Source organism: Adiantum capillus-veneris, chromosome 11, assembly GCF_014529385.1.
Source record: "Adiantum capillus-veneris isolate H3 chromosome 11, ASM1452938v2, whole genome shotgun sequence".
NCBI lineage: Eukaryota > Viridiplantae > Streptophyta > Polypodiopsida > Polypodiales > Pteridaceae > Adiantum > Adiantum capillus-veneris.
Window position 1 is genome coordinate 32,596,805 of NC_140941.1, and position 20,866 is coordinate 32,617,670.

The following is a 20,866-nucleotide window of genomic DNA, read 5'->3' on the forward strand; positions in this document are numbered from 1 at the left end:
TTCCAAGGTTTTGTTTGATAGCTTCTCACACGAGCTATTAAGTGTGCTTTACAACACTCCAATCCGATTTTGTTTAGGCAACATACACTCATTTCAGATGAATACTGAATAGCTCTGTAGTTTTCGGGTTTCTTTAATCAAGAACAAGGCATTGCTAGGGTGTGTGGGTTGAAGCTTCGCAACTAGATTGATGTTTGGATTGTGGATGATGATCTATGAATTATGTGTCCGAATTTTACATCACCCAATTCGGTTTTAAAATGGTGAAGTTATGGTAAAACTACAACGCTATCGCACAGATTATGTGAGTTTTCATGCTTCAACTGCAAAAAATTTACAAGCAAGCAAGCCAAACTTTGGGGCTCGAGATGACTCTCGGGTTGTTGCTGACAAGGGTGGGGATTGCGAATGACAAGGTTGGAGCCAATTTGGGGGTTTTTGATCCAATTGGGATCAAAGAGGGCATTTTAGTTGGAAAATAAAATTGTGTGTTTTGGAGGGGCTTTGGGGAGGCCCAAGGAGGGAAGTTGAGTATGGTTATCCCATGCCAATTATCTTTATCACATCAAAGAGAGCACCCTCTCTCATGCTCTCCTTTGCCAATAGCATAGCTTCTCTCTCTTCTACTCTTGATCGCTATAAGAGAATTGGAATTAAAGTGCAGTAAAAAATACAAATTAACTAGAGTATCAATCAATTGTGCAACACAATTGCAAAGCCGGGATTAACTTATATTCAAACACACATCAGATACATGTACCAAAACTACAAGAAAGGGAGAGAGAATTCGTCACCAGTTGAGGGCTGAAATTTTTGGAGCCAACCCTCCCTCCGAAAGGACTTTGTATTAATTAATTCTTCTTCAGAAGAAGAACTTCTAATCAATACAACTAGCTAATCACACTTTAACTGCACAAATTGAAGAGATGAAAGCTCTAAAATTTGGCAAAGGTTGCTACGAGGATTGAGTAAGAATCAGATTGGAAAGAAGATATGTAAGCATTAAGACGTAATAACATGTGTAATTAATTACGTAAAAGCTTGAGTAACCACATCTATAAAGACTTGTGTGGGAAGATGATGAGACTTGAGAGAGAGAGAGAGAGAGAGAGAGAGAGGAGATGATGAGCCTTGAGAAGAGCATGGAGAGCTTCCTTTTGATTGAGGATTTCTTGGAGTTTTAAGAACCAGGAAAGTAGAAGTTTCCCTCCTCTCTCCAAAATAGCCCTACTGAAAAACAAAGAAATCTCCCACTTACGGTCCTCAAATGGAAAACTTTGAACTACAAAGTTTTTCATCTCACTATTTTCAATAAGCCAAGTGGGCTCTTTTTACAAAAACACCTTGAGTTATTTCAAAAATACTCACCCTATGTTCTCTAAAAGCATTGTTTTATTTTAGAGCCACTCCTCTCACCTACTCCTCCTCTTTTGCATGGGATGCTTGTGGACCACTTCCCTTATTTCCACATAGCTTTAGGTTGGCAAGTGTGGATAATAATGCCTTGGCTCTCATTCCCACATTTTGGTTATTGTTCTCACTTTTGAAGGCTTTTGCTGGCATTTTTGAAGAATGTATTCAAATTTTGAAGCTCTCTAGCTCACGAATACATTCCTCTACCCATTGTACATAATTGGCCCTTCTACTATTTTTATTTTTCTCTCACTAGAATGGCCAATTCTAGAGAGAGAAAATTCATTTAAGTAGATCAAAAATAAAATTTGGTGACAATCGCAAAGAAAAAAAGGGAAGCACATACCCGATTTAGGTTAACTTTTGTGATGGGATTTTGAATTGATCTAACAATACAATTTTTAGGCTCTAAAGGTTCCATGTTTGAGATTTCTTTTGCAAAACTCGATTGAAAAATATGAAGAGGAAAAAGAAAAAATGTTTGGCTGATTGGATGCAATTCAAGCGCAATCATATCACTAGAAATCCTCCCTTTCCAGATCACCTTCAAAAAATGCTAGACTTTCCTAATAGATGCAAAGGGAAACGGAGTATTGCTCACTGAAGAAGAAGAGGAGATGTCAAGGGGATGGGATTTGCATGTATGTACTGACCTACTTTTTTTTAACAACATGAAAATATATGCAATGTGAGTCTGAAATTGTTTTATGTGCCACTAGTATCACAAATATGAAGCCTTGTGGTCACATGGGTGACACTTTAGAGTGCAACGGATAGACGAACAAAGGGTCACCCTCGACACTGGCATCAGGGCAAGCTTTCTTCAAGAAAGTAGGAGTAGTTCCAGAGATGACAATACACATGCTGGCCAACTTGCCTTGGCTATATCCAAGGCATCTTCAAAATTAGCTTCAAGAAGTTTGATATTTTCATTGTTGATATGAAGTGGTTCAAGGTTATTACTATTGGTCCCGATGCAGCTATGCGCAAAGATAAAAGTGAACCGATGCAAGTCAACTCTGGGCATGTGTGGACAGATGATCGGGATACATTTACTCTTTTGTAGCATCATGATCAGGTTTTGTTTATTATAAATCCACTCTAGAAGGAAAAAGAAGAATAATATTTGAGTAAATCACATTGGCCTTTTGTCGTCCAAGTTGCTCCACAGAGTAAACAAGTATGTGAAGGATTGGAGGTTGAGAACGAAGAGACACCTGAGCTCCATGCACGGATTGCTGATGATCGGGATGAGGAGTCTGAGCTTGAAGTTAGTGCTCTTCACAATCAGATGCTTGAACCTAAAGATGAGCGATCAGATTCTACCATTAGAAAAAATATAAACCCCAAAAGGGCCTTGTAAGGATCCCTAATTTTAAGAGAATAAGATTAAAAATGTGTTTGTGATTTAGGAGACAAGGCCATTGAATGAGGGTATTCTCATAGGATTTTTTTAAGGCTGTCATAGACTTTTTGTAGGCTCAAATAGAGGCTAGGGAGGGAGGATAGGTACATTCTCTCTCTACCCAAAAGAGTGGTGACCCTTATGATAATAACTACCCTCCCCCGCTTTCTTTTCCCACATCATCAAGGGCGTGATGATTACCGTGGAGTCAAGATTGATTCATCATAAATAACTAGTTTTAGTGGTGATGTAGTGGGCATAGATTGATAGAGTTCACTGCACATGGCATTGATGTGATTCCCACAAATATGGTGGGGTGGAAGAGATTATGGGTTTACTGTCATCAACCTCTTAGTGTCAAGACTCAACATAGTAGCTACAATTGGAGTGTTTGCAATAAGGGTTGTCAATTGAGTGATGATTGACACTAACATGATGTATCATGGATTCATGTAGGTCATTATAGGATATCTCTAGGATATGCATGTTGATTATAGTAGTAGGGATATACGCTTTTGCACATAGCTAGAGCCTATGCGATGGCATACATTGACTTCTAGAGAGCCAATGGACACGACTTGAGACAAGATTCCTCCCTATACCTCACGTACATACTACTAGGTCCTATAGTGGTACCATTTATCGACGATTGCATTTGAGTGGGAGATGGTTGGGGTAAAGGCGGTGTGCCTCTTACCCCAACCAGATGAGTCAGAGGCCTCCGATCGCCTATCATTTATTGGCACACACCTTATTCTCTACTAGTTAGAAGAATAGGGCTCTCTCATGGTGACATTGTGGTGAGTAGCTCCACCGACACAGCATTTCTTTTGGTCTTCTCCTCCCTCGTACTTTGCACACACCACCCAGTGCTTCTACACCTAGCACACTCATAGGCAGGTATTTATTGAAGCACATGGACATTTTAAAATTTTCCTCAAGTGGATACAACCATGCATGTCTAGAGTAATCATCAATAGAATTCACAAAGTATAGATGATTCTCAAAAGATGGAGTATGCATCAAACCACAAAATTGAACTTTGGACAAGCTATAATTTGCAAGAATGCTGCACAAAACCACTTAGAATGCCAAATTCTACCCAAAATATGGCCATCACATAATCGTTTCAATGGTGCCTCAAGAGAAGGCAACAAAGAAAACATATCAAATTTTTGCTAAGAGAAAAAATTGATAAAAATTCAAATGTTCAAAATGTTCTTGCCAAAATTTTCACATCTAAAATAGCCTTTGAATGAGAAATCGTATGCTGAATCTTCCACATATATTTTGCAAGCAATGGGCTTAAACCTTGGGCAGCAAGGGGAGTCACCACTATAAAAAAATGCCTATCACATGGGTTCTAGTAAGGATTATTTTATTACATATTTTCTCACATTTCACATACAAAAAAGTGAACTTGGGAAAAAAATATGGATTGAATAGGAAAAGGGTCCCTTCTATTTTTTGGAAAATTCATAGCTAAGGGGTTTAACATATAGTTCTTGAACGCACATGATATATAGGTCTTACATATAGGTCTTACGTGTAGTGACCCTCCCAAGGCTTAGAATAGCCAACCCAAAAAAGTGCAAGATGCCATAAAAGGTTATTCTTGATCCCAAGTACCACCTATAGTAGCTAGCCCAATCTTTCCAACATCCTTATATTCTAGATAAGAGGCATTGTAATTTGTCAGACATTTCAATATATATTTCTATTATTCTCAAGAGAAGTGAACAAATCACAATGAGACATGCTGTGATTACTTGCACCACTATCAAAATACCACATGTTCTCCACAAACATTGTAATGCATGCATCATGAATGGATGGCCCATACTGACACTATGCACTAAAAGCCAAGTCTACATCTTGCACAACATTTTCCAGATTTACATTCAAAGAAGCATATGAAATAACTACATTGGCCTCTTTCTTACAGACCTCTTTAGCCTTAAGCATAGGATATTGTTTGATGAGAATATCATTTTCCTTACAATAATGACATCTTAGTTTCTTCTTGCCTTTACCACATGACTTCTTAGATGTATTTCTTTTTTAATAAGTATCAAATATGCAATTGCAAATGTGTGCTCCAATGTACACTACTTAGCCATAATTATTTTGGATTAGGCCTCTTCCAACAATGTAGAGTACATCTAGAAAACACGTTTTATCACAATCATGGAGATTGCTGCTAGGGATCCCAAAACGTCCAACGGCTAAGGCCATTTGATGAAGTTGCAGATAAATGTGTTGTTGCATAAAACAATTTCAAGCTCAATTGGGTAACCCAAATTCCATGATCATAACGTTCGTCGACATCTTCACAATCTTGGGCAATGGTGGGTGTCAGGACCCTCCTCGTTGAAGACTAAAAGAAAATAGAGGGCCCTTCACCTAAATGGATGTGAAAAGAAAAATGAACAACTATCTACAACGACATGTGATCTAGGCTCTGTCGGTTATGCACATAGCTAAAGATGAAACCAAAATTAGGGCTTGGCACTATGTTGAAACTTAACGAACACACCAAGGGGACCCCTTAATGGTGGTTTTGAGAAATTTCGATCACGTCAAACTGTGGTTGTTCTTCTTCTCGAGTTTTATTTCACGTCAAGATTGCAAGATCTTGTGTGAGCCTATTAGAATTTCATGCAAAATAGGGAGAAGAACGATGCCTTGAGAGTTGCGGACCAATGCGGCTTGCAAGAGGTCAAGCTTTAATGGAGCCTCTCCCCTATATTTTTCCTCGTATCTTTGCCCCATTTTGGTGGTTCCCAAAATCACAGCTTCAACACATGACCCCAAGGGCATGCGCAAATGCAGCATTTCATCCCCATCAAACATCTACTACCCTCTATGTTAGCAAGTGATGCTGAGCTTCATAACTTGGGCAACATATTTTATGGTCAAAGGTTGTTAAGTCCTTTGCCGAAGTCCATAACAAGAGGAAACGGGTCCTCTTCAATTCTATTTGCAAATTGCTCACCGATTCTCTACACATATTCCTTTCTCTAGTAATCTATCAACCATAATCGGGCTAAGACAGCTACACACATTAGACACAGTAAGGTGTTGGAACACAAGATTCAATACCAAATGTAGGAAGCGGACGCTTCGAGAGACAAGGGCTTGAAGCGCACATGCTCACACACAGACATTGAGCAAGGAGAGTGAGAGAGGAGACGAGGCACAATTGGAGCAAGAGATTATTATTTACATTTTTAGGCCTTTTATAGGCATTTACAAGTAGTTCACACAAGGATTGGCCACCCAAGTTAGGGATGAACCTAATACTCATCACTAGTTATAGTTATCTAAGTATACATTCCAATTCCATTTCTAGTTCTAGTACCAGTCTTTCATTTCCATTTGAGTGTCTTGTCCTTGTCTAATTTGTTATTTGAAGTATGCTTCCTTGAACTAGTTTAACTAACTCTACTAACTCAACCTGGAATAGCTATTAGAAGTGACAAGCTCATTCCATTTTGGTGATCATGGTGGTGAGTTGAATTTCTCTTGATAGAGAATCTCTACCTCTTAGTTGGGTTTTTGAAGTTATCTTATTTTAGTCGTGCCACCCAGAAGAGTTTCCCATGGTCAAAGACCTGCGATAAGATTTATTGAGGACCCAGATCGTGTTAGAACCATCTTGAAGGAGTCGAAGCAAGACTTTGACAATCACATCCATCCTGTGCACAAGACGGATGACAAACTGGACCAACAAAATGCTGAGGAGCTAGACAAGTCCCATAATTCTCACCAGTCTAGGAGGAGGCAGTCCAAGAGAGCAAAGAGATGCTCTCAATATTGTGGGTCTTAGAAGAAAGAGAAGGGTAAAAGCAAATAATATACATGTATGGGAGTGATGGTAGTAGAAAGAGTCACAAGTCAGCACACAAGAGGACAACCACACGGATGACAATGACAAGTGGGTTACAGATACTGATCACTATAGAAAGAGAAGAACTAGAGAGCGCAAGCTTGTTTCAAAAGAGAAGACCGAGCACCGTGAAAGATCTACTAGTTTGAAGATTTCCTTTCCAATATTCAAAGAACGTAAGAAAGACAAGTCATGTGTCTTTATTTAAGCCTTCAAATAGTATGGTGAGCTCAAGGATAATGAAAAAGAATAGGAAGAGTACTTTCCCCAGACACTAAAGGATGTAGCTAAAAAATGGTACTACAATTACTTAGCATGCCAGTTCAAAACATATAGTAAGTTGATCAAAGAATTCCGGCTTGAATATTTAGATCTTAGACTTCATTGTACAAAAGCAACAATTTTGTGCGGTATTACCTGAAGAAATGGCCTAGTATGTCAACTCACAACGGCCTAGCACTATGGTTGCTTCAAGGATCAATTTCCAACAAGGGGTGAGAATAAATTTCAAGCCCATGGAAAACAAGGATCAAAATGAATCTAAAGGGAAGAGCAATGCTTGAAACTCTTCCCAAGGCAACACTAGCACCAACAACAACAAGGCCAAGGGAAAGGATCTTACAAAGGTAAAAAAATAAGCTCTCTCCCAAAGAATTAGAGGCCTTTCGTAAAGACCATAAATGATTTAAGTGTGGGGAGCAAGGACATGGTTATCGTTCTTGCCCCAAAAGAAATGTTTGCAATGACACTCCTAGAGATTACACGGTTGAAGCTCCAAAAGAGGATACTCATTACAAAGGCTCATTCCTCTCCTATGCTTGGGGGAAAGTAAGGGAGCATGATGCCTTCATCTTGTTTGACCCTGCCTCTACTCACAACTTCATATCAACGGAGTTGACCACCAAGTTGGGCATTCAAGCTTTTGAGATGGGAGATATTCTAACCACTGACACAGATTTCAAGGGATATAAAGCCTCTGTTACTCCCTTGGTTGGGAAGTTGAGGCTTCATGTCCAAAGCTACATCGACAAAGAAGATTTTTTTAATCTCTCCTCTCCAACATGAGGATGTTATCCTAGGGGCACGTTGGTTCAACCGCGTGGCTGCCAACATGAAGTTCCCTGAAAGGAGAATCTATTTCACGTACAGGGAAAAGAGCATGTACATATATGCTAATGACTCGGGGAACACCATATCCCTGGTAAATACGCTTGCTTCTGATAAATCAATGAAAAGCTCTATTTTTGCGTATATGATTTTTGTTAGAGAATCTGTAAATGATTCTAATGTTTTCACAAGCAGCAATAAAGGGAATCAAAAGGAATTAGAGTTGTTTAGTTTCCTAAATGGATTCCAAGATGTTTTGAATGATGACATCCCTAGTGAGCTACCTCCAAAACGAGGGGATGATGAGACCATGCAATAGAGCTTCTACTAGGAAGCTCACCTCCTGATAAACCTCCTTATTGATTTTCACAAGCTCAACAAAAGGAGATCATGAGGCAATTGCATGAATTGGTGGAAAAAGGGATGGTGAGGCCTAGCTCCTCTCTATTCTGTTCATTAGTACTTTTAGTGCAAAATAAAGATGACACATATCACTTGTGTCAGCTTTAGAGCACTAAATACGATCACTGACAAATGCTCCAGCTGCATTCAAACTTACGAGGGACAAAAATCTTCAGGCCACTCAAATTCTCTTGAGGAGTACAAGTGACACCTCCAGGTAATCTTTCAAGTTATGAGAGAGAATATGCTTTTCATTAATCAAAAGAAAAGTGAATATTTCCTACAAGAGATTCAATATTTAGGTCACATTATCTATCAAGATGGTATATTTATGAATCCATCAAAGTTGGAGGTAATAAAAGCATGGCCTAATCCAAGGAATCTACATGAGCTAAGAAGCTTTATTGGTATATGTGAATACTATAGACGCTTCGTAGCAAAATTCTCTCAAATAGCAGGACCATCGCATGACTTAACAAGGAAGAACGTTAAGTACTCATGGACTGCTAAATAACAAAATGCTTTTGACAAGTTCAAAGAGAAGCTTATCTCTCAACTAGTCCTTATGTTTTCGGATCTCTCAAAGCCATTTGAGGTCCAATGTGATGCTTGTGATGATTTCCTTGGAGAATTTTTTCTTCAAGAAGGGCATTCCATAGCACATGAGAGCCGAAGGTGCAATGTCGATGAACGGGTCTTGGGCATATACGAAAAAGAGATTTTAGATGTTCTACATGCCCTAGAGACATGGAAGCACTATCTCTTTGGGGCTCCATTCATCCTACGAATGGATCACAAAGTCTCAAGTACTTCATGATGAAAACCAAGCTTTTCGACAAACAAATGAGGTGGGAAAATTTTCTTTCGCAATTTAACTTTCATATTGCTCACATTGCTGGAAAGCACAATCAAATGGTCGATGCACTTTCACAACGGCCAAGGGTAAATGTGGTGTCTATTGCAACTCACAATGATCTATCTTTTATGATAGATGAGTGTGCTACTGACCAAGACTTTAAGTAGGTAATTACAGCCTTTGCATTAGGGAAGAAAAATAGAACCATTCACCTTGAAGGATGATTATCTTCCAAACGGCAATAGGCTATGTGTTACTCACACCCATACAATAAGAAAGTCATGTATGAATCCCATGCTTCTCCGTATATGGGGCAAAGAAGGATTCCATAATCTACTCTTCAAGGAGTAGAAATGTATTTCTGCTGGTCTACCATGAAAAGTAAACATACAAGAATATGTTTCAAAATGCATGGTGTACCAAAAATTGAAATTTGATCGAGGAAAGAAAATTGGATTGTTTCAGTTGACAGGTAAGCAAATGAAAATGCAGTATATCTAGTCTACCAATTTATTTTTTTGTTAATTCATATCTCCAAATTGAAACCCAAACCAAATTTAGAGAATATTCGAAAGCTTAAACCTTAAGTAGAAAAACTGTTGTCGACTGAAGTTTGGATGGTTGTCAAGACCTATCTCAGTCACGAACCTAGGCCATGGGTCTGAGCTTCAAAGATCATCATATTTATCATAATTTCGCTTCTACAAATAGCCTACCATTTTTACTTAGTATTACTAACATATCTAAGGAATGCAAAAACATACTTGATGATCACATTTGAGCAATTGTGTAAATCTCAATTCCATACCAGATTTGGACAACCGTCCAAACTTCAAACGCAATATTTAAATACCATCTTCCCCAATTGTTTACAACATCCAAGCTACTGTGTTCTATCTTGCTGCAAGATCTCAAACAAAAACTATGCTTTTGTGTGAGAATTAGATGGTTGTCCAATCTCAGAGATGCATATCAGCCATTTGGAAAATTGTTTAGATCTCAATCCTAAATGCAAACAATCTCAAACCCAAGTTTCAAGGACGTATAAATATCAACCCCATACCAAAGTTGGGCAACCGTCCAACTCTAGTTGTCCAACCTCATACCAGAGTTGGATAATCCTCCATGGACAACCTTACATCATAATTCAAATGTAGTTTTAAATACCATATTTTTCATATGTTTGTTGCCTCCCAAGCTACTACGTTCTATCTGGAAAGATCTTGGTCTTAGATAAAAACTATGCTTTTGTTGAGAACTGGACGGTTGCCCAAATCTCAAAGACTTATCTTAGCCACAAAATTAGTGCATGATATTTATACAACTGCTTAAATGTCTATAGTAAATGTAACAAGAAAATAAGCATGCACCTCTATACTTGGCTAATGATTTGATTGACCATCTAGGGCTCAAACATAATATAGGTCAAAGATTTTGATTTTTAGATCAAGATTATGAATCTAATTTTTCTGTATATTTTTGTATGGTAGATAGCACAACAAGAGAAACAAAAAAAAGAGTGACCACTGAGGAAGTCATAGACCGTGCATCAAAAGCACTTAAGAAATGGTATTTGGATTTCTACAATGAAAATTACACAAAGGTACCAAAGCTACATTTGTTTGTATTCATGATGATAAGATAGATTTCAAATGATGGGATTGTGGGAGCTATTGAAGATGCTGTGATCTCTCAAGGTGAAGCTTGTGTGGTAGTCCATTCACAAGATGTCCACTCTCAAAGAACTAAGAAGTGGCTCTTAGATCCTATGTGCTATCACTTTGATGGTATGAACAATATTTCATTGGATAGCATGGTCTCCCGGGGGTGGTTCTCTGAGCCAAATGATATGAGTGATATCTCCATTGATGTTATCCTTGATCACTATTACAAGATTGTAGCTTCATTTCTCTCTATGAAAGGCTCTAGAAAGAAAGCAAGACAAAGTCAAGATCAGATTGATGAAGGATCCCCTTCTAGGCAACAATCAATGCTTGAGATGGAGAGTGTGGCAACCTAAAAGCATGGCATGGTCTAGGAAGGAGGGGATGATTTGACCTCAATTCCCATTGAAGAACTAGTTACAAATGATTCTCAAGCTATAGATCCAATTTCTATTGAGAGTTCAATTGCAATCAATGATAAGAAACAGTACCGAAGAAACATCATCTTTTAAATGTTCATATCAAGAATGTATACATGAGAGTGTTGTCAAATTCTCAGCTAATGATGAATGTGGCAAAAGATCAATATGGGAAAGGCCTTATATTGTGAAGAAAGCTTATATAGGTGGCTACTACAAATTGATGGACTTAGATAGAAAGAAACACCATAGGAAGGTTAATGACTACTAATTCAAGCCTTATTTCTGTCACATCCTTCCAGGAGATATGAAGATAAAACAATTCAAGGAGGTATTCTACTATTGCCGCACTTCTCACATACTGAAATCATGTGTAACTAGGCACATAACCCACATAAGTAAAGAGGTATCAAGAAGGAAATCAAGGTTGGAGGAAGCATTGCAAGATTACCCACAACTTTCATTTCATGGGAGCCGTTGATGCTACATGAATGAGCCATCAACTAAGGGGGTGATAAATGATATCTATTTTTTCAGTCTAGCAATCATGGAAGAAGATTCAGCAAAGACCTTAAACCTAACCTTAAATAAATTGAATGAGTATATATATATATATATATATATATATATATATATATATATATATATATATATATATATATATATATATATATAAATGAAATAAACTTATTTAGCATAGGTTACCAAAATTTGCTATCAATGTTTCTCATGGGAATCCCCACTTTTCATTCTATGTTAAACATTAGGTGTGCATTTATTACTAGGGGTGAGTTTACATATGTAGATTATGGTTGGGAAATTTTTAGTGTTTCACCTATGCTTATGTATTTTAGCTTGTATATTTTATCTTGTATTTTAGCTTGTATATTTTCATTTATGCTACTACTTGTAAATATCTATAGAGTACTATATAAAGTTGGTGATATCTTCAGCATGGAAAAATCTTGAGATGAATTTATGCAAAGCACATGCCCATCCAAGGATATTTCAATGCAAAGGGAAAGGTGGTGCTCTATTTGCATTTTCCTTCTTGGGATGGAAAGAAACTTGGTAGTCGTAAAAGGCTATGGAAAGAAAAATGGCACTATTGACCTCCATAGGTTTTTATCCAAAGTGTGAAGAGGATGGGACAAGTGGTACATAAGAAATTGGAGCATGCAAGAATTTGGAAAGCATGGAAGTTTGAAAATTATGACTCATCACATGCTACCAAAGTGTAGACTCATTTATGAGTCTCTCTTCTCAATCTTCGGTCAAAACTTTCTCTCGCTTGCTTTGTTTGCATTAGAAAACGGCCCTATCATAATTGATAGTACATAGTGAGCCATTATATAGGCTTCTGGGGAAAATTTGGATGACATCACAAGTGATGGGAGGCATCAAGATCAGCCCATATCAGCTCTTGATTGTGCATACCTCTGCATGCGCGCGCGTGCGCGCGCGTGTGTGTGTGTGTGTGTGTGTGTGTGTATGTAGTATGTGGAGTCAATGCAAGCATCAACTAAATCAAGTAGGAAATTCTAGTAGGCAAATACATTGAATCTAGACAAGGTAGAGTAAGGAAAGAGCTCCATGGTGTCGGCTTAGGAACAAATTTCTAACAATCCTCCTCTAGTTGTGCACGAGAACATCAAAAGTCAAAGGTACCTTCGAGTGGGGTTTAAGTCTCCCATCTAGATAGGTGTACAAAAGGATGCCTCCCCTAGAGAGTAGTGTCAATAGGGTGTCAACAAAAATTCCTCCCCTTGAGAATGGTAGTCAACAAGGGTGTAGGGCACAAGTTCCCCCCCTAGAAGTTGTAAGCAACTAGGGTGTAGGAAAAGATCAAATTGAGTGCATCAGAGTACATCTACATTGCAAAGTACTCAGTTTTCTTCATTTGATTCTTCAAGGAGGTTGACTTTGTTTTTATCTTTATAGAGAAACCAATTAGACCCATGATTTTTTTTGACACAATGCACGCAAGTTTTGATTTTGTAACATTTGTCGGATGTGTGATTGGTGCGATTGCAATGTTTGCATCTTTGCTTTGTTTGGTTTCTTGATGATTTAGTGATGAAAGATCCTCCTGAAGACTTTGGATCTCGGATCTTCTTCTCGTGCTCTTAGAGCAATTTGATGACGTCCTCCAAGTTTGGTACGGGCTCTTTTTCCTTGAGCACTGTGACGATCTGATCATATTTTACATCTAGTACCACCTTTGAGTAGAATGGCTACTTGGTCTTTGTTCTCCACCGAGCATTTTATGTATGCCAACTGGGTGCATATGCTTTTCATTCTGTTGCCAAGAGAAGCAAGATCTTCCCCTGGTTCCATGGTAAGACCTTAGAGCTGCATTTTGAGAGAGATTTTGGATTGTTTGGCTATAGCTCCAAAGTGTCTCTCAAGCTTGACCCATGCATCTTATGAAGTAGTGCATTCATCTAGGTAGTGGATGTAGTTATCCCCTACAACAGTGAGAACGATCCCCAATGCTTGCTCATCCCATGCTCTGAATTGTGCATGAGACCCTCTAGTCTCGATTCTTTCTCCCTGTCCCAATGGCTTGACCGTGGACCATGACCGTGGACCATAGTTGTTTTTTCATTCGGTGGCCCTTGGTCTTTATATGCCAGGTATAAAACCCTTGGCCATCAAAAACCGTGAGATTATCCTTGCCCATAGTGCACCCTAAGTGTCGTGAGGAGGGAAAGGTCTTACCCTTGGTGTAGGGCAATGTATAATTCCCTTGTGTGTTTTGTGCCCTAGCTTGCAAAAGGAGTTTACAATCAAGGGTGAAGTATTATGAAGCCACTCTTCATTTTGTTGTGAAGTATCTCTTCATAAAACCCAAGGAATCCCTAAGGCTCAAAGATACCCCTTTGGAAAAATTACAATGCTTTGGGTGTATGCACAAAATGACAAAATGGTCGAGATTCTTTTAAGGTTTGTAGGCTTGTGGGAAAGCCTACAAAATGAGATTTCATTTTGTAGCTAATGGACTGAGGTGCAGAGCCTGTGGGAACACCCTCTCTGGATAGCCTTGCAAAAAACTTGGGAAATGTCCGTATATTGGCCTACTGGCTGTGGTCACCACATGCTGAGGTAGTTGGTCGGGATTAGTTCACGAGAGCAGGCAGTGGTCGGATGGTGAGGATGTCGGTTGGGTCAAGTTCACAAGAGTATTCGATTGCCCTTGAATTTTTTTGCAAAAAAGGCTGCACTTGATTGGGTCGGCCACAAAACTGCCACCTTATGAAATCAGTTTGAAGCCCCTCCTTGGTTCCGCCCATATGCTAAAATAGGATTGTGAGATGGAACTCAAGACTTGTGAGATGGAACTCAAGACCACGCACCACCAAGGCTTGACTATCGCCAAGATAGTCGGCCCCCCAATTTCGCTTCCTTGTCGGCCAAGGCACTAGCTCTTGCTTTTACCCTTACTGCAGCAAAGCCCGAGAGCCTTGTGAGCACAAAAGGGCTCCAAATCAAGCACAAATGGGTTCATTGGATAGCCCTATGCTAGCTGTTTTGCACACATTGATAATTTTGCAAAGAATTTAGGTATGGTGAGCTCCAAAAATCAAAACATGAAGCAGATATTTGTGCTCATACACACACATATAAGTGAAATATCAATCCAAGTTTATTGTGAAAAAATCCTAAATGCAATGCAAGAAATTGAGTGACGATCATTGCAAGAAAGAGAGAGAACTTCAACGGCCTAGCTTAGGGAGATTAATGCAAATCCAAAATTCATAGGATCTAGTGCTAGATTGAAACCACATGATAAGTACATATAGTAGGGTGAAAAGATTAGGCTATCATTCATGATGATGGTGAGAGAATCATATGCAGCCACACCAAGCATAATAAGGAGACTCAATGCACATAGAGAACAAGCACAAACTGGATTGATTATTGAACTCAAATGCTAGGCCATAGTGAGCCATTATATAGACTTCTAGGGAAATCTTTGGATGACATCACAAGTGATGGGAGGCATCAAGATCAGCCCAAATCAGCTCTTGGTCGTGCATAGCTCTCTATGGCTGTGGGTGTGTGTACCATGTGGAGTCAATGCAAGCATCAACTAAATCAGGTAGTCAAGTCTAGTAGGAAAATACACTAAATCTAGACAAGGTAGAGTAAGGGGAGAGCTCCATGGTGTGGGCTTAGGTATAAATATCTTAAAATCCTCCCCTATTTGTGCCTGAGTACATGAAAAGTCAAAGGTACCTTCTAGCGGGGTCTAAGTCTCCCATGTGGATAGGTTAAAAAGGATGCCTCCCCTAGAGAGTAGTGGCAATAGGGTGTCGGCAAAAATCCCTCCCCTTGAGAATGGTAGTCGACAAGGGTGTAGGGCACACATTCCCTCCCTAGAGTATTGTAAGCAACTAGGGTGTAGGAAAAGATCAAATTGAGTGAATTAGAGTACATCTACGTAGGGAACTACTCCATTTTCTTCATTTGATTCTTCAAGGATACTGACTTTGCTTTTATCTTTATACAGACACCAATTAGACCGATCATTGTTTTTACCACAATGCACACAAGGCTTGATTTTGTAACATTTTTTGGATGTGTGATTGGTTCAATTGCAATGTTTGCACCTTTGCTTTGTTTGGTTCCTTGATGATTTAGTGATGAAAGCTCCTCTTGAAGACTTTGGATCTTGGATCTTCTTCTCGTGCTTTTGGAGCAAGTTGATGACATCCTCCAAGTTTGGTACGGGCTCTATTTCCTTGAGCATTGTGACAATCTGACCATATTTTGCATCTGGTACCATTGTGAGCGTGGAAACACACAGAATGACTCTATACTGACCCGACACACACTCTTGGAAGGATACACACACACACACACACACACACACTATGGGGCACCTCTTGGCGTACACAAACACCCTGGCCGAGACAGGGAACACACCTATGGAGTGAGAGGAGAGAGACTACCCACTTACCCACTCCACACAGAGAGACACACGCACACACACACCCAAAAAAATCAGCTCAAAAGAAGAGAATTTCTGATGTTTAGATACAAATGAGCTTGGGCCAACACCAATGGGGCAAATAGCTCACAAAATATGGGTAAAATATGCCAAATACAATCACAAACTAGAGCAGAAGCTTCGCTCATAGGAGAAACTTACACAGCCAAAACAACAGAAAAATAGTGAGGAATTTGGCAAAATGGACAACGCCATTGCGTCCGGAACGGCCCAAAACCCTAGTCTACAATGTCAAAATGCTCAAATCAGTTTACGGCCAAAACAGGCTCCAAAAACACCAAAAACACAGTTGCGGCTGTTCCTCCTTTTCTCTCCACTCTTTTTCTGGTCTTCTCTCTGTTTTTTCAGTTCCCACACTTAGCTTTATTAGTTGGGCACCCTTGGCCTTTTAGATGACCTCAAACGGAACAGGCCAAAAACTGACCTCGCAGTGCATAGTTGTCACCTTTTTGCATCATCCGCACACCTGGCACTCAGCTTTTTCAAATAATGTATCCCGCAACCACGTGAAGTGGCCCCAAAATATGGTCCTCATGATGACCTTTCTACATAATTATCACAAGAAAACATCCACGTTGTGCCCGTACTCATCCACCTGCAAGTATTGACCCCATTCGACCTCCTGGCGCCACTAGATGCCATCTCATGCACTTGCTTACCTCATGTCATCGACCCGCGGATAGCTTCCTCGAGAAGTTTTACGCGCTACCAACTCCTCCTTATTGTATAAAAAACACACTGGTACTGGTAATAATGAAAATCGCTGAATTATGAACAACCTGTCCTACTTGTACACATGTGGGCCCCACGTAACCACCTGGCTCTGGAAAATGGGCAATCCTTATTTGATGCACCATGCATGTGTATGTACATATGCAAAATCCCTTGCTCTAGAAAACTCCTGAAATAATTTTCCCATCCCGTAGCTTGCTAGATCATTCATGATCATCAGCAACAAAAAGCGATATGAGACTCGCAGCGTCACAAGTCTCCTCATCCTTCACCAACACTGCTTGATCCACAGACAACTCATCTTGCTCGACCATCATTAACCTGGCATGATACAATTTAAGATGCAATCCATTTATCGTTGAATTATGTAGAACCCCATCCAGGTTAGCCAATTGATATGTACCATTCGGGAAACACTCCACTACCTTGTAAGGGCCTTCCCACTTAATTTGAAACTTCTTTTGGAAGGTGTTGTCTAGCTTACTGTTGTAGCGCAAAACCAAGTCATGTTTATTGATACCCTTACTTTTGACCTTTTCATTTATCTTTGCCAAAGCCTTATCCTGCATCTGCCCATAATACTCCAATGCGCTCATCCTATCCAACTGAACCTCTTGTAACTGCAAGAGCCTCTCTTTGAATGCATCACTAGGTGGCCCAAGCAACTTCTCTAACATCTTGACCACAGGCAACTCTACCTCCATAGGCAATAGTGCTTCCTTTCCATATACCAGATGAAATGGAGTAAACCCTGTACCTGTCTTCACCGAAGTACGGTAAGCCCATAATGCACTAGGCAATTCCAAATCCCAATTCTTTCCTTGGTGCTCTGTCACTTTCGAAAGAATTTGCACCAACTCACCATTGAATCTTTCATTTAAGCCATTACATTGCGGGTAATAAGGAGTGGTATGCTGGTGCCTAATCTTCATCTTTGCGCATAAAAAATCTAGCAGTTTAGCTCTAAAGCCAAGCCCCTTATCTGAAAGTAGCTCCAGTGGCACCCCAAACTTGCAACATATTTCATCATACACAAATTTTGCCACATCCTTTGCAGTGATCTGTTTTACTACTATAGCTTCTGCCCATCTAGAGAGATAGTCCACTGCAGTCAAAATATAGCTTTTGCCCCTGCTTGTGATAGGTAACGGGCCTATTGCATCAATCCCCCACTTTTCAAACACATCAAACGTCATAATGGTTTTTCGTAGCTCTGGCTTCAACACTCTCTTCCCAAATGCTTGACACCTATTGCAAGACCTACACCAATGGTGAACATCCTTGTGCAAACTAGGACAGACATACCCCTCTTGCAAGATCTTATGCAAAGTGATCTTTAGAGCAAAATGTCCACCACATGCACCTTCATGATTCTCTTCCAACACTCTATAAAGCTCCTCCCGCCAAGGTACACGTCTCAACATGAGATCAACCCCTTTCATGTATAAGACATCACCAATCAATTTGTACCTGTATGCTCTACGCACAAAACCATACTTCTTAGATTTCTGAATCTCCTTTGGAATGATTCCTGTTAGCAAAAACTCCTCTTCTTGAGCCAAACTTTCCCGGCCATGATAAAGAGGTAAAGTGGTCCTCAACACAAATAGCTCCCCAATCATGCTTTGAGCTGCTTCATGTGCCTCTCCATTTAGAGCACGTTCAATGTGTCTAATGCTCCATGCTTCAAACTTTTTTAACACGCCTTTAATTCTGAAACACATTTCCTTCAATGAGGTGTTCTTACTCTTCCACACACCCAGCACTTGCTTCACAACTAACAAGGCATCACCTTTTATGCTCACCCTTCTAACCGCATGCTTCAAACAAATGTGTAATCCAGCTTCCAAAGTAGCATATTTAGCCTCATTATTACTATGCGCATCCAATTTGAACCCTCTCTTGCATACTAGCTTCCTCTCTGGATCATAAAGTGCTATACCCCCTGAAGCCGCATCATGGCTCTTTCTGTATGAGCCATCAAAGAACAAAATATGTGCATTGCTGATCTGTGGCACTTCTTCAACTACCTTCCTCACCGCCTCTTCCTTAACAAGAAGGGGATTTTCCTTGTAGGTCAACAAATCGGCTAGGGTATCCCTTGTACTGTCTTCCACTAGAAAAGAGAACTCAAAGTGGAAGAAAAGAGAACTCAAACTCTTGCAGCTCAATTACCCATTTCTTGACCACATTTGACATGTTAGCGCCATTAATTAACTATGGCAAAAAGGCATAACTTGTCAAGAAAACAAAAGGTCGCGGTAGCAAGTAATGACGAAATCGTCGACAAGCAAATATTACACTGGCCATCACTAGCTCTACTTCCGAGAATTTTCTCTCTGCTACCAGCTTCACTCGGCTTGCACAATACAATGGCCTCATATAATGGTTGCCCTTCCCCTTTTGCAATAGCATGGCTCCAATGGCATCATCCCCTACTGATGGATTTACATAAAACACTTGCTCCCAATCAGGAGCCTGCATGGCTGACAAACCCCCTAACACCTCTTTGACCTCTTGAAACACTTCTTCATACTTGTCATCCCATTGCAATGGATCATGCTTTGCTACTTGTTGTAATGGATAAAGGAGCTGTGAAGACAATGGAATAAACCGTGCCATGTACTTCACTTTGTGTATAAAGATTGCCAATTGCTTCGTACTCGTAGGTGATGGAAGAAGAATAATAGACTTAACCTTGTCTGGATCAGCCTCAATGACATTTTCTGACACCATATGGCCCAATAATTTCACCCATGGCTGTGCTAGATGACATTTCTTTGGATTAAGTTGTCCTCCACATTCATCATATCGAGCCAATACCATCTGTAGCTTCTCATGATGTTCAGCCCTACTGCTGTATACACAGAAGTCATCCATAAAAGCTTTAACACAATTGCCAATGAATGGTTTCAATACCCAATTTGCTCTCTCTTGATAGAAAGATGGTCCATTTGACAACCCAAATGGCAATATCGTGTAGCAATAGCAGCCCCATGGCGTAATGAAAGTTGTCTTTGTTTGGTCTTTAAGAGCAATCTTCAATTGAAAATAGCCTGAAAAACCATCACACACACTGTACCTCTCATAACCTGCCATTGAATCCAAGATCTGATCGATGAATGGAAGAGGATATGGGTTCTTCTTAGTGGCTGCATTTAAGGGCTTAAAATCTACACAAATCCTCCACTTTCCATCCTTCTTTGGACTGACTACTACCGGACTCACCCATTCTGTGGTCTTCACAGGGACTGTGAACCCTGCCTTCAATAACTTGTCCACCTCTTCTCGCAAGGCTTCCATTTGCTCTTGACCCATCCTTTTTAGCCTTTGCCGCACTGGCTTAGCACCTTCTTTTAGCTCTATATGCATCTCTTCTCCCTTGAACCCTCTGATCTCTTCATATGAAGTAATGAACAAATCACGAAAACCAGCTAGCATGTGCAAATATATCTCCTTCTCTAGAGTTGAGAGGTCTTCACTGATCATTTGTGTCATAAATTCCTGCTTCTTTGACAATTCAACCTTGGTTTGCATCAGCCCTTCAATCACTTCATAAGGCCCTTCACTTTCATCTTCAACTTCATTCGCAAATGTAACTAAACCAGACTCCTGGATTTCTTTATCCATCAAAAGAAATGCAACATCACCATCCTCATCACTGCTGGTAGTACTATCACTGTAATGGAATTGGCCTATTTAATTTGAGAGTAGCGCAAATTTAAAGAGAGTACTTTTGAGAAATGACTTTGTGAGCATAGCGGTTGAACATAATTGAAAGTAGCAACATAATCATAACAATTAGTTAACTTGGCATGAACAATACTTTTGCAAGAGAGAGAATTTAGAGAACATGACAACAGTTGAGGACTTGATTTATGTGGAGCCGGTCCCCCCTCCAATAGGCATTTGTATTATGATTTCCCCCATTAAGAGAGACTTGTTACAATACAGTCTTTGTGTTC